This window comes from Rattus norvegicus, chromosome 14 (genome assembly GCF_036323735.1).
Source record: "Rattus norvegicus strain BN/NHsdMcwi chromosome 14, GRCr8, whole genome shotgun sequence".
NCBI lineage: Eukaryota > Metazoa > Chordata > Mammalia > Rodentia > Muridae > Rattus > Rattus norvegicus.
The window spans coordinates 73,279,315-73,294,030 of NC_086032.1; the positions used below are offsets into that span (position 1 = coordinate 73,279,315).

The 14,716-nt window shown below is 43.0% G+C and overlaps 1 long non-coding RNA gene across 2 annotated transcripts; it reads right to left on the reverse strand.

Moving 5' to 3' along the window:
• Nucleotides 1–8,531: 8,531 nt before the first annotated feature.
• LOC120096625 (uncharacterized) lies at nucleotides 8,532–14,000 on the reverse strand. 2 transcript variants are annotated; one of them, XR_010057713.1, is made up of 4 exons: nucleotides 13,906–14,000; nucleotides 11,981–12,731; nucleotides 9,427–9,494; nucleotides 8,532–8,848 (listed from the first exon to the last, which is right to left on the reverse strand). It is a non-coding gene; the product is annotated as an uncharacterized LOC120096625 (long non-coding RNA). The 2 variants fall into 2 exon arrangements; XR_005493306.2 differs by having other exon boundaries at nucleotides 11,176–12,731.
• Between the last annotated feature and the right edge of the window lie 716 nt (nucleotides 14,001–14,716).

Below are 14,716 nucleotides of genomic sequence, written 5' to 3' on the forward strand. Positions count from 1 at the left end.
ATTAGCATCAAAATACAGATAACTCCAGGGCAAACCACAACAGTTAAGACGTGAGGACTTTTGTATATGAACTACCCATTTCTGGTGTTTCTGTTATAGAAGCCTGAATAGGTTATGGTGATACACAGCAAATGGCAATGGCTCCTATCGCTGCCATACACTACACAAAAGGTCCCATCTTCTTCTTTGATGATGCTGTAAGGGTTGCCTTCTGTACTAGTCATGGTTCTCTAGAGTCATAGAACTTATGGAATGTCTCTATATATTAAGGGAATTTATTGTAATAGCTCACACTCTGCAGTCCCACTAACCCAACAATGGGCAGCTGTGAATGGGAAGTCCAAGAATCTTGTAGCTGTTTAGACCCATGAGGCTAGTTGTTTCACCTGCTCTTCTGTATAAGCTGGAAACCTGAAGAAGTAGGTTCCAACAGATGTGCTGGCAAGTAAATGCAAGCAGGCAAAGAGTGAGCTTTCCTTCTTCCATCATCCTTATGTAGGCTTCCAGCAGAAGGTGTAGCCTAGATTTAAGGTGTATACTACCAGGCCTGAATTTGTAACTGTTCCAGGATGTCCTTGATGTTAGAGATCTGCTTGCCTTAGTCTCCTGAGATTAAAGTCATGTACTACCTTGCCTGGTTCTAAGCTTTTCTGCCTCAAGATCTGGACCACAAGCATGCGTCATCCCATGTCAAGATCCAGGTCAGAAGCCTGTGTCTCTCAGCCTCAAGATCTAGATCACAAGTGTACCCTCCATTTCTAGATTATAGTTCATTTCAGATGTTGACAACCAGGAATAGCCATCACATCATCCCGTAGAAGGAATACATGAGGCCCATGCTGGAACCACCAGCAAATAAGAAGCAAACCAAAGAGCAGCAAAGACCTGTGCTGGCTGATTTGATTTCAACATGACACAATTCGAATTCATCTGAGAGGGGGAACATCAATTAAGGAAATGTTTCCATAAGATCAGCCTGTAGGCAAACCAGTGGGTTATTTTCTTTAATTAATGATTGACGGGGGCGTGGCCCAGTCTTATTGCAGCAGTGCCAACTCTGGGCTGATGGTTCTGGGTTCTATAAGAAAGCAAGCTAAGGAAGCCATGAGGAACAAGCCAGTAAACAGCACCCTCCGTAGCCTCTGCATTAGCTCCCTCCTTCAGGTTCCTGCATTGTCTGAGTTCCTGTCCTGACTTCCGTCGATGATGAACAGTGATGTGGAAGCCCAAGACAAACAAACGCTTTCCTCCCCAAGTTGCTTTGGTCATGATGTTTCAGCACAGTAATAGAAACCCTGACTAAGACATTACCCTTTCCTCTGCTGCACACATGTCTCCAGCTTGTCTGAAATGACTTCTTTTTCTCCCTTGACCTTCAGCACCCTCAGTCCTCTGGCTTTCTTAGCTATACTTCAATCTTTTAAAACCTCAGTGTCTTTCAAGGAAGGCCTGACTTAAGTTCTACTTCCTTGATAAAACTGCCCCCTGGAGCCATCTGTTCTTTCTTTGTAACATCTGGAGATACAGTCCAGTCCCGCCGCCCCCATCCCCAATTTGATTCCTCTGTGGTGCTGAACAAAGACTCCACAGATAGAACCTTCGTGGAATGAGGCAAAGAGAACAGAAAGCTCCTGCCAGAAGTGGTGATGGGTGAATGCCAAGGGACTGTCTGCTTAGGAAGTCATTTGATGTACAAATTTTTGACAAAACAGGAAAGCCTTACAACTTGGATTTCAAATCCCACAGAGTGAGTGTTGGCAGAAACGAACTGTGGCCATCTAAAAGTGAGAAAGTGCTTTCTACAAACTTACCCTTGCACACTGGAGATGAGGATGTTTACAGCAGCGCAGGCCAGTGATGCTCTCACAGCAGTACAGGTTAGCGATACTCATTGTGGATGAAAGTTAGAGCCCTTGGCCATGTAGCCTGCAGTCAACCCAGGTGATTTCCTGACCATGCAACTTTGGACTAGCTACTCAAACCTTTCATGGCCTTTCTTTTCCTTCTGTCCAAAAATTGAAGTCGTACGGGCTAGCATTAGTCAAGGTCTTACTTTAGGCTAGAAGCTGTGTGTGTGTGCCAAGTATTTTTTGTGCAGTATCCACTAGAACTGAACATATTTTCAAATACAAAGCTGAGGATTCAGACTCTGACTGATATCTTCTGGATGTCTTTGTTCCCTTTAAAGTTATATCCTAGTCCCCAAAGCAATAGTATTATGACCTGGTAGTTTGGGGGGAGATGATAAACTAATCGAGCAAATATCTCAAACAAGACTAATCCCTTTATAAATGAAGCACAACAGGGAAGCGAGTAAACTACCTGCACATCTTCACCTGTCCCTCGTCTCCTCTAAATCCAATCCCCAGTCTCATCTCCAGCTGTGTGGCTGACCATCTCCTGCAGCCCTGCCTTACTCTCTGCCCCCCATTTCAAACAGATCAGTTAGATCTTAGCCTCCAACTTCCGTTCTCCTACCCATCACGTTATCCCAGCCCAAACACCAACATGCCTTCTCTGGGAACCATCCAGCCACATGTAGAAAGCATGTAGGCTGATCATGATCTTCACCTCTAAATCTTCTCTTTAACATCCAGTCCTCCAGTCTCATCTTCAGCTCTGTAGCAGACCACTTGCTGCAGCCTTGCCTCCCTCCTTGTCCACAACTCCAGCGGAGGCCACAAATCTCCCACACCAACCTTTCTTCTCCACACTCGTCTCTTTATCCCAGCTCCTAAATACAGCAGGCATTTCCTAGGAACCTAGCCAAGACAGCAGGCAACCTAACTGTGGATCTTTACCTCTCCCACCTTTTGTCTAAATCCAATACCCCAGTCTCACCTCCAACTCTGTAGCCTCTTTCCACCCTCTGACTTCATTCCCAGGGCAACATACAACTACCGTACTCCTCTAAGCCAGAGAAAGTAACAGAAATCATTGGACAGAACACACCACCCAACCAAGACAAGCCTCAGAATTTCAATCTTCCCAAGCTCAGATGACTAGACCCAGCATAAAAACACAATCAGTAACAGCCATGACAACACCCCTCTGCTACAGCCCAGCAACTCTACTATTACAGGCCCTGAGAAATGTATATAGCGGAAGCATAAGACCCAGACTTTAAAATACCCTTTATGAATATGATAGGGGAAATGAATAAATTCTTTAAAGAAATCTATAAAAACGCAAACAATAAAGGGAAATGAATAAAACTGTTCAGAAACTAAAAGTGGAAATAGAATCAATAAAGAAAAGTCAAACCAAGGGGAATCTGGAAATGAAAAGTTTAGGAACTTGAACAGGAACCTCAGAGGCAAGCTTCACCCACAGAAGACAAGAGACAGATCTCAGGTATAGCTCAGTCAAAGAAAATGTTAAATCTAAAAAAACTCCTGGGACAAAAATTCCATAAAAGTCTGTAACAATATGAAAAGGCCAAATCTAAGAATAATAGGTATAAAGGAAGGAGGAAAAAACAAACTAAATGCATAGAAGATATTTTCAACAAAATCAGAAATCTTCCCTAACCTAAAGAAGGATATGCCCATCAAAGTGTAAGAAACATTCAGAACAGCAAACATACTGGACCAGAAAATAGTACAGAGTAATCAAAGATCTAAATGTACAAAACAAGGGGAAAGTGGTGTAGAAAGAAGCAAGAGAAAACAACCACGGAACATACAAATGCAGATACTAGAATAACATCTGGCTTCTCAATGTCAACTCTAAAATCAGAAGGCCTTGGACAGTTGTGCACATCTAAGAGACCACAAATACCAGCCCAGACTACTGTACCTGGCAAACGTTTCACAGATCCTGAAAGGATAATTTTCAGCGGCATATAGAAATGCATATACACACCCAGGATAGTTAAAGCAGTTGTGAATAATAACAGAACTGCAAGACGTATCAGCCTCCCATGGTTCAAGTTGCATAGTAGAGCTGTAGCAATAAAAAGTGCATGCAGTGGTGCAGAAACAGGCATGTTGATTATTGGAATAGAATTGAAGATCCAGACATAAATCTACACACCTATGGATACCTGATTTTTTTTTGAAAGCCAGAAATGCACACTAAGACAAAAAAAAAAAAAAAGACAACATCTTCAACAAATAGTGTTTTTCAAACGGTATGATTTCATGACGAAGAGTCAAAATATATCCAAATATGGCACCCTGCACAAAACTCCACTCCAAAGGAATCAAAATCCTCAACTTAAACTAGATATATTAAGCCTGATAAGAGCTACAGATTAGACAGCCTGGTACTCATCGACGTAGAAAGTGACTCTCAGGACAGAGCACTGTTAGCACAGGCACTAAGATCAGCATCCGAATGGAGCTTCATGAGACTGGAAAGCTTCTGCACAGCAAATCAGATCAACGTTGGGACAAAGTGCCAGCATGCTGAAGGGAAGTTTCTTTACAAACTACATATTTAATACAGGGCTAATATCCAAAACATATAAAGAACTCAAAACTAGACTTTAAGAGAATGAATAAGCCAATGAAATAATGGGGGTGTAGATCTAAACAGACATCTTCAAATAGGAAACTTAAACGGCTCAGAAACACTTAAAGAAATGTTCAACATCCTTAGCCATCAGAGAAAAGCAACTTAAAACTACTTTGAGATTTCATCTTAACAGCCTCCCAAATGGCTAAGTTCTGTAAAAACAAGTGACAGCTCCTGCTGGTGAGGATGTGGAGTAAGGAAACACTCCTCCATTGCTGGTGGGTCTGCAAATTTGTACAGCAACTATGGAAACGAGGGTGTCAATTTCTCAGGGATTTGTGAATCAGTCTACCTGAAGATGCAGCTATGACATTCTTAGGAGTATACCCACAGGATACTTCATTCTTACCCTACAGGCCCTTTGTGTCTATTTTATAGCTTCCAGTGTAGTGTGTTGATGTGATTCCTGAGTGTAAGCACAGGTAGGTCTCTGCATCTGTGTCTGTTTCTTGGGCTTTTCTTGGGTTCTTTTCCTTCTGTTTGTTTTGTCCTACTCCAGTCTATTAGGTTTTGTGTTTCTCATACTACATTTATAATAATAATAATAATTATTATTATTATTATTATTATTATTGTTGTTATTATTATTACTATTATTATCCCTTAGAAGCCTGGTGTTTGTTTGTTTGCTTTTCAATGAAAGATAAGAAGGGGGTGGATCCAAATTCGAAGAGAGGTGGAGAGGAACTGGGAGGAGTAGAGGGAAGAGATATAGAGTATACTGTGTAAGAAAAAAAAATCTATTTTCAATAAAAAGAAAAATATAATAAATGAGACCCAAGTGGGATGTCTCACTTATTCCATCATTTCAGGACCCAACAAGATATCATATATGAACCAGAGAGTGCCCTTACCACAACCTAAATCAGCCAGCACCTAGACTTTGGACATCCTCGCCTCCTAAACTTTAACAAATACATTTCTCAGGGATTTTTTGTTTTGTTTTTTGTTTTGTTTTAAAAATCTGAGTAATTTTGTTTTCTTTTTCCCAAGAATTTTAGGTATGTGTATGTGTGCATGCCTTGGGCATATGCATGTGCAGGTGTCCGTGAAGCTGAGAAACACTGGATCCCTTTACAGGAGGTTGTGAGCCATCTGATGTGCATGGCTGATAGCAAAATTGTATCTCAATCAAAACAGTAAAGAGCCGCAGGGGGACCAAAAACCAATGGAGACAATGTAGCAAACAGCTAACAAAATGGAAGCAGTTTTGGGACAGAGTAGTGAAAAAGCTTAGAATATTTCCAGAATCATATAAGTAAAAGGTGAGTTTAATTTAAAAGGATTGTGTGGTGGCTTGAATGTGCTTGGCTCAGGGAGTGGCATTATTTGGCGGTGTGGCCTTGTTAGAGTGAGTGTGGCCTTGTTAGAGTGGGTGTGGCCTTGTTAGAGTGGGTGTGGCCTTGTTAGAGTGGGTGTGGCCTGGTTGGAGGAAGTGTGTCACTGTGGGCTTGGGCTTTTAGACTCTTGTACTAGGTGCCTGGAAGCCAGTCTTCTCCTATTTGCCTTCAGAACAAGATGCTGAACTCTTCAGCTCCTCCCACACCATGCCTGCCTGGACACCACCATGCTCCCACCTTGATGATAACTGACTGAACCTCTGAATCTGTAAGCCAGCCCCAATTTAATGCTGTCCTTATATAAGAGTTGCCTTGGTTATGGTGTCTCTTCACAGTAGTAAAAACCTAACTAACAGATGGTTACATGTAATTCTCATGAAGACACAGAATGAAGAAAAGAAAGCCATAAAGAAGTTTCTGTCTCCCTAGGATGTATTTGAATAGGACTGAGCTATAAACTGAATAGAAAAGGCCATCCTGATGATGTTGCAGATAGGAAAGGAGATCACATTGTGAACTAAAGGAAAGGCCATCCTTATGCAAAAATATGGTTAAATTCTTTAGGGGCTGGAGAGATGGCTCAGTGGTTAAGAGCACTGACTGCTCTTCCAGAGGTCCTGAGTTCAATTCTCAGCAACCACATGGTGACTCACGACCATCTGTGATGGGATCTGATGCCCTTTTCTGGTGTGTCTGAAGACAGATACAGTGTATTTATGTATAATACATACATAAAAATCTTTTTAAAAAATTCTTTTAATATGGCAATTGTTTTGTGGAAGGCAAAGCCTTCACATCATGGGATAGGATATTTGACTTAAGAAACCTTTAGGCAAATTGTCAAAGGTTTAGTCTGGCTGCTCCTAAACATTTCTAGAAAAATCCAAGAAAAAAAATAATTTTAAGAAAGACTTTTTCATCAAAAGAAATGAAACGCTTAAAAATTGAGAAAACCGCAGCCTATGCATACTCAAAAGAATGAGCAATTAAACACAGAATAAAGTTTGGGCCAAGCACCCTGTTGATTAAAAGATTAATATGGATTACCCAGGACCTATTGTCCAAAACAATGGACTATTTCACCCCAAAGGTATATCCAAGATTGTTAGAGATGTCTCTCCCTCTTCAGACCCTGAGTCCCAAGGCTTGGAAAACAGAATCAATTATATATGTGAAAGAAAGGAAAAAAGGAAGGAAGGAAGGAAGGAAGGAAGGAGGAAGGGAGGGAGGGAGGGAGGGAGGGAGGAGGAAGGGAGGGAGGGAGGGAGGGAGGAAGGAAGGAAGGAAGGAAGGAAGGAAGGAAGGAAGGAAGGAAGGAAGGAAGGAAGGGTGTTTTTTATATGCTTGGCCCAGAGAGTGGCACTATTAGGAGATGTGGCCTTGTTGGAATAGGTAGGTCACTGTAGGCGTAGGTTTAAGACCACTCACCCTAGCTGCCTGAAAGTCAGTCTTCCATTAGCAGCCTTCAGATGAAGACATAGAACTCTCAGCTCAGCCTGCACCAGGCCTGCCTGGATGCTGTTATGTTCCCACCTTGATGATGATGGACTGAACCTCTGAACCAGTAAGCCAGCCCCAATTAAATGTTGTCCTTTATAAGACTTGCCTTGGTCATGATATCTGTTCACAGCAGTAGAACCCTAACTAAAACAGACAGACAGGCAGGCAGGCAGACAGACAGACAGAAAGACCGAAATGCTAGAAATTTACTTAGCACGGGGTGACAGGCTCCTCCTTAAACTCTACTCTCTACATCCACACAACTCTCAGCCATGGCAGCTATGGCTCCCAAGTGCTCAGGTGTGAAAGGAACCTTAGCAAACCTTAGCAGCCTCCATGAGATGCATCTGCCAGAACAAAGAGCACATGGGCACAAGGGTGTGGCTACTTAGAGGAAAATGATGAGTGTTGGAATTACCTATTGCCTTGGTCATGATTCAGGAAGAGAGCTGCTGTAGAGATCAGTCCAGAATAGCCTACCAGGCCATACTCAGCAGACCTATATAGGCATGGCTTCCCAAGGCTATAATACCAGGACAACCACCCTAGCAGGCCTTCTACGACAAAGTATTCCAGTCTGAAGCCTGGAGGCTTGCTTGTGACCTACCATCTCAGTCTCTGACCTGTAGTGCTCTACCACTGTGTTTTGGAAGCTTATAACATATAATTTCCAGAGGTTCGCAGCTAGGAGGAAAATTATTTTCTAGTGAATCACATCTTGAAAATCACTCACGTCCTATGTCTAAATATCATATTTAGATGAGACTTTGGACTTTAAAATTGGTGCTGGAATTGGTGAGAACTTTGTAGGTGCAAGAGATGTATTAGAATGAAATAAATGTATTTTTAATGGAGACAGAAATGAATTTTAGATAAAGACCACAGGACAGGAATCTATGATGTGGGTATATGTGTCTTCGATAACAACTAAAAGGAGCAGAGATTTGCTATGCTCAGTTTCTCAGGGTTTAATCCAAAGTTATTTGGCCTTGTATGCTTGCTCAGAACATTACCACTGGAGAAACATGGAGCAAAGAAGAATCTTCACATACCCAGGATACACAGGAAGAGGCCAGGGCAGCATGTAACACCCAAGGACATGTTCCCTCTCACCTCACCCACCACAACCCCTACCCCAGATGACGTTCCTCCAACTAGACCTCACTCCTACCTTTCACACCTTCTGCATACTGCCATCAGATTAAGAATTCATTGAGAGATTAAACCACTCGTTAGCTCGGAGCCCTCCTCAGAATCCCTGGAGATGTCATCACAGACACACCCTGAGGTCTGTCTCACTGAGCCCTAGGCATTTCTTAATCCCAGTTGTCTGATCAAGATTAACCGTGGCACTCACCAAGCTGACAGTATTAGAAGGCGGTATCTTTGAGAGATGCTGAGATGATGAGGGAGAAGATCTTGGAAATGAAACCAGTGCCCTTATTAAAGACGACCAGGGGAGACCATTCACCTCTTCCAATAGTGAGGACCTAAAAAGAAGATGTCATTAGAAAACACCCTTGCAGACGTCACATCTGCCTACTGCTTTACCTCTACCTTCCAAGCCTAGAAAGCATGACAAATAAATTTCTATTGTTTGCCTGCCACATGTTCTGTGCTGTTTGTAACAGCAGTCAGAGTGAACCAAAACACTGGTACAGGGGAAACTGTGACTATTTTCACTGCTATGAAACACATTTCTATAGCCTGATTAGCAAGTTTTTCACCCCCCCCCCACAAAAAGTGTGCAAGCACTGACTCACTTTGACCCCCACCCCTGGGTAACCGTGACACAGCTCAGCCTCTATTTCTCTGGGACCTGAATCATATCTAACAGTCATTATCCCGCAAGGCTGTTGGAGGACTCAGCTGGAATACTTGAGGCAAAGAGCTGTGACATTATTCTGGACTTTTTTTTTTTTTTTTTTTTTTTTTTTTTTTTTTGCTGCCACCACTGGGTCATTTTCTGCCCCTTTCCACAGCAAGCAGCATAGCTAGGCCTGACAGACTGTAGGAAAGATGGCCACCCTCTCTGTGGGCAAGTACACAGTGAGTGATGAATTATTACCCTTTATCATGCCTTCCTACAGGTTTGAGCTTTGTGTCTTTCAGATTCCAGGAGTGTCTGCCGGTCAGCTACATATGGAAACAGGAAAAAAGAGAAAAGAAAAAAATTCAACACCCAAGCAAGTGGGCCAAATGCATTTAGCCAATCCGTCTGTCACTTCCAGGTCTGGTCCACACCTCAGACTTTGGGCAGGACACCCAGGTAAAAGGTATTTGCAAGGACAATGAGCAATCTGGTGACCTTCACCAAACAATAGTGGTGCAGAGGTGGGGCGAGTAGAAAGGAAGCCAAGTGTTTTAGAGATACACAGAATGCATCCTTCTGACTGTTGCTTAAAGGTCACCTCTCAGGCACCTCTTTCTGGGCTCTGTTATCTAAAGTAACCAAAGCCTCCCCAACCTCCCAGCTGTCTGACACAGTTTCCCATAGGAAAGGGAAGCACAGTAATTATCCCTGCCTTTTAGGGTGGTGGTGAGGATTAAATGCACATGCAAATGTTTCAGATGGCGTATAACTCATGGTATCTAATAGTTGTCACATTTATCAGTGGTGTTACTATTGTTTACTTATCTAATAATTATTTCATTGTGGCATGGAAAAATGTGATCTTGGTTATCCATGTATGTGCATGGTTATTACCTAACTTCCTCATTCAACCTTAGGAAGTGCCTAGGCTACATTTTCATTAAGTACTTCTTACATATGAGCTGGCAACCGAGTGCAGTGGCTCAAGTTGTAATCCCAACATTTGAGAGGCTAAGAAAGAAGTTTGAACCTATTGGAGCTACTTGATGAGATCCCACCTCTAAAGAAGTGTGTGTGTGTGTGTGTGTGTGTGTGTGTGTGTGTGTGTGTGTGTGTGTTCGCATGGATTTGAGCATGCACAAGATTGATTATTTAATAAACAGGCAACCATCATCCTCAGACTCATTCCCCATATCCCAAGAACATCTGACCGATTGATTTAGCCAGGCTGCTAACCATCTATTACTCAAGTATGTTTTAAGTTCCTGTTCTGGGCCTTACCATCTGCAAAACGGAGCTGCCTTTTACTCTGCATTATGTCCCCCATTGGCCATTTCCCATGCCCACAGGAAAACAAGACTTAGCTCAGACTTCTGACTGAGGAAAACCTGGGAGCTACAGGCCCCCAAAGAGCGGGGTCTGAGAATGCTTCTAACTTTCCACCACTCACACCTAATTTCCTCATAGATGACTGTTCTAGCCAGAATTAATTTGCCCACGACCAGGATATGTGGGTTCAGTTTTGTCAGTCTAAAGATATGCTTTGCGGCTGTGTTTGTTCCGGCGAGTGTGTGAACAACCATGAACACAACCAGGATCTGTCGTCCATGGCTTACTACTCACTCCCTAATTAGTCAGCACGTTACGTTCAAGCTCAATGCTGACCCATTGCTTTTAACGCCACATTCCGCAGGCAGCTCAGATCTGCTGCTGTGTTTACTGGAGGAAGTCAACCAGCTCTTCCCTTGTCTGCTGCAGTAACACAGGAAAGAGAGAAATTAAGGATTTTCCCCTCTTCTTGTCTAGGAGCTCTGATTTGGGGCAAAGCATTTCCTTTCCCCCATTACTTCTTCCTTCTGCCCACAATGCCATGCTTCCCCAAAGTGTGTAAAGCCCTGATGCATTCCATATCCAAGTCATTATTCTGCTATGACTCCTCCCTAGCATAACGCACTCACGTGCACATGTGCACACACGAAGCATGAGAAATGAGCACCGAATCACCTCCTAGTAACTCCAACGAAACCTAAGCTTCTCCAACTAAGAAGCTAAACCTTCTTCTCACTGATGTAAAATAAGGTAGGTCAATTTCTTTGTCTTTGGGTTCCCAAACGATGGGCTGGCAGTTATAAAATGCCTGAAGTGTTTAGCAATAACACAGTACAGTATCCCTGTATTTCTATCATTTTTAGCCCCATTTTCACCACTTATAGGATACATTGTGCAATTGTCATTCTTGAAGTTTACATCCTAAATTTTAAATGTAGCCACTTAAATAGAATATCTTGATGAACACATTAGTCCAAGACTTTAATCCCAGCATTTGTGAGTCAGGGACAGGCAGATCTCTACGGAGGGTGAGGCCACCCTGGTCTATGCATTGAGTTTCACACCAGCCAGGTCTGCGTTGTAATATGCTTGCTAAGTACATAAATAAAAACCTTGTCACTGCTACACACGCACACAGACGATCCAGAATCGTTTGGTAGGAATGCAATCATAAGCAAAGGAATATAAAAAGCCTAAGAAAACCACAGCTCCAAACCACCACGTCTACCAAGGATGCGGTCAAAAACTTGTGTTCTGTTTAAATGACAGTACAGCAAGTGTTCAAAAGCACTGAAGTCCTGACTTCACCCGAGGAGACTTTTCAGAATTGAGAAGGGCCATGCTGTCTCCAAAATGATGATACCACTTAATAGAGAAGCCCGGAGTATCCAAGGTGACGTCTATGCATTTTACTTTGGTAAAGGATCTTCATGGCTGATCTTTACGCTCAGCACTGCTGAAGGGCTAGTGACTTCCTCACCTCCTTGCCTGTGGCTATGACCAGGAAGCCTGGCGAGGAGAGTGGATACTCAGAAACACATCCCCATTCACAGGCACAGAGGGGTCCAGAATTATTTTGAGGTGGCGGTGCCTTCCCTGGCACTTCCCCAGGTCTACAGCTCTCTGAGTCTCAGACCTTGGGTATCTGCGTTATCACCTTGTGTAAAGGAATCACTGCCTGCGTGCAACAAAAGCAGCTTCCGCTGTGTGCTTCTGCGGCTTTTGAGGAGTCTGTCCTTTCTTCCTTTCATGTCTTTATAGGCATGTATGCGTAGCTGGGAGCGGGAGGACACCCTCGTGAGAAAGCAAGCACACAGCCTGCTGTCAGGAGAGGAATGACTGAGACATAGAATGGACAAGCATTCATTGGCAGGAGACCGCAGGAGACATTTACATGCTTCTGCTTTGAATAGAGTCTGGCCTTACAGTTCTCTCATTCTATCACTTTCAAGCAGCACAAAGTTGGGCAAGTTGCTCAGACCCCAGAGTACCCTTCTCCTCATCAGCAGAGGGGTCCTAATGACCTCCAGTCTACCGTGGTGTTGTCAGGACATAAGGAGTTATTGAAGATATGGCTCCAGGCACATCAATAAACACTCCTCCATGACCAGCCTCTTCCTCTCTGACCTTTATTTCTCTTCTTTGCTTTGGCATCATTCACAGAGGTCCAAAATCAACCCTCTTTTCATTTGTTTGGTTGTTTGTTTTGCCTTCCAAATCCTGAGTCTCATCTGCAAAATGGAAAAAAAGTAAGCTGTGAATTTCCATAATTTACTTTTGTTTTCTATGACTTGATTATGGCAAGTGATGTATGGGAGCTGAATGGAATGCCAAGAAGGGAACAGGGTGAGGAGGGGAGGACTTCACACCAGCAAGCCAAACCACCAGCCTCCTCTGTGTAATCATTAGCTGACTGCTGGAAGCTTGTGTCCCCTAAAGATTTGGGGGGAAAGAAAGAGGAACGATGAAAATCTATCAAATGGAGTGCATTTTTGTGAACAGATTTGAATTAAAGAATTATCGGTCTCTCCCCTGGCTAAACTGGGGAAGTTGAGTGTGTAGGAAAAAAATAGAGAAACACTGCCCCCTGCTGCCTGAATGCAGGATAGCAGTATAGAGAGTGAAAAGGAAAAGAGGAGGAAAGGTCCCCGCATCCCAAACATCCTCTAAATGTTTGCAAAGAATACCTTCTGAGCAGATATTTAAACAGTAGTTTGTAGTGTGTTGTCCCTATCAAAAGCGTTTTTATTAATTAATCTATAAAGGTTGTACAAATAATGATAAGATATTGTTACAAGGAGTATGCTCTTTGCAGGACATTTTATGATTTATTTCATTATTTGAACAACAACAAAAAAAATGGTCATTAATCACTGTGAATTAAAATTCTTGTTTCTACCCAGAACACTTTAGGATGCAGTTATCCCCTACCTATTTTTTTTCTGGTGTCCACACTGATTATATCCTCTTATCTCTGTGCCTTGCGCAGAGCCAAGCTTGAATTTCACTGGACTTTAGAGGCCAGTGCTCAGAATTAGAAGGGCTTAAAGCCACCACGCTTTCTCTTAACACGCCAAAGAAGAAGGGGAAAGTCCTTTTGCTTTTGCCGAAATGTTCTTGTAAAGGGCAGATAGAAACACTAACAACACTGACTTAACTGCTTGGATGCCACTAACACAAGCAGCTCCTGAAGATGGCGGCTCTATCAGCCCTTGACGCAACCCAGGTTTGGTTTATTGTATTCCAGAGACGTAGAAAATTGTCTTCCGACGTAGAGAGTGTGCCAGCAGGCTTGCCAAGGTCAAAGAAAAATCCAATTACCCACAACAAACACTCACTATACAATCGAATTACACTGGTCAGAAAAACATTTGATCTTGCAGCTGACTTTTCCAGAAAACTTACCTTTGAATCACTCTGAGCCACACGTCAGCATCCCGTTGACCAATTTCCTTCTGGTAGCCAGCATCCTAAAATAGCAAAGCAGTAATACTTACCTGTCTACCCACATCCCTTTGGCTCCCCCCAGTGGCCACCTTCAGCCTTAGCAATTTTTCCACACAGACTTCTGACTATTAAGAACCTATTTCGCTCTGCCAGAGGGCTTGTGCCTTGAACAGTCTAGCATAAAGCAAAGAAACAAGGGGAGTTATAGTCCCCAACAGCACCCCCAGAATGATAAAGCACTGTATAAAACGGTTGTTGTCTGTTCCTTGCTGGCACCAAGCACACTAAAACTATCTTCCTGGAATGGTCTGCTAGGACAGACCAACTAAGAAACAAAACACAAAGTTTAAAATAGAACTTTAGCGCGCGCGACACACACACACACACACACACACACACACACACACACACACACACACATTAACCGTGATAAATAGTGACTATGATAAAAAGGAATTCTCCCAAGAGCTGAAGAGAGTTAACTAAGGACAAACTTGAAAGGGATTCCCTTTTGGGATAAGCTCGTCTCTGCCCACAAGTTATCAGAAGTTACTGCTTTAATCGGTCCTCAGAGGGTCCGGACTCAAGCACTGCAGAGTGCAGATAGGCATTCAATCTTTAATGTTGAGGGTTAGGGTCCTACAGCACTTTTAACAGGAGCCCTTTCGAACTTGCTGGAAGCGGCAGCTTAGTGCTTGGCCCTACAAGCCAACCCAAAACTGCTTGCACATTGGTTTGCAAAGGGAGGTTCACTGGTCCACAGTGCAGC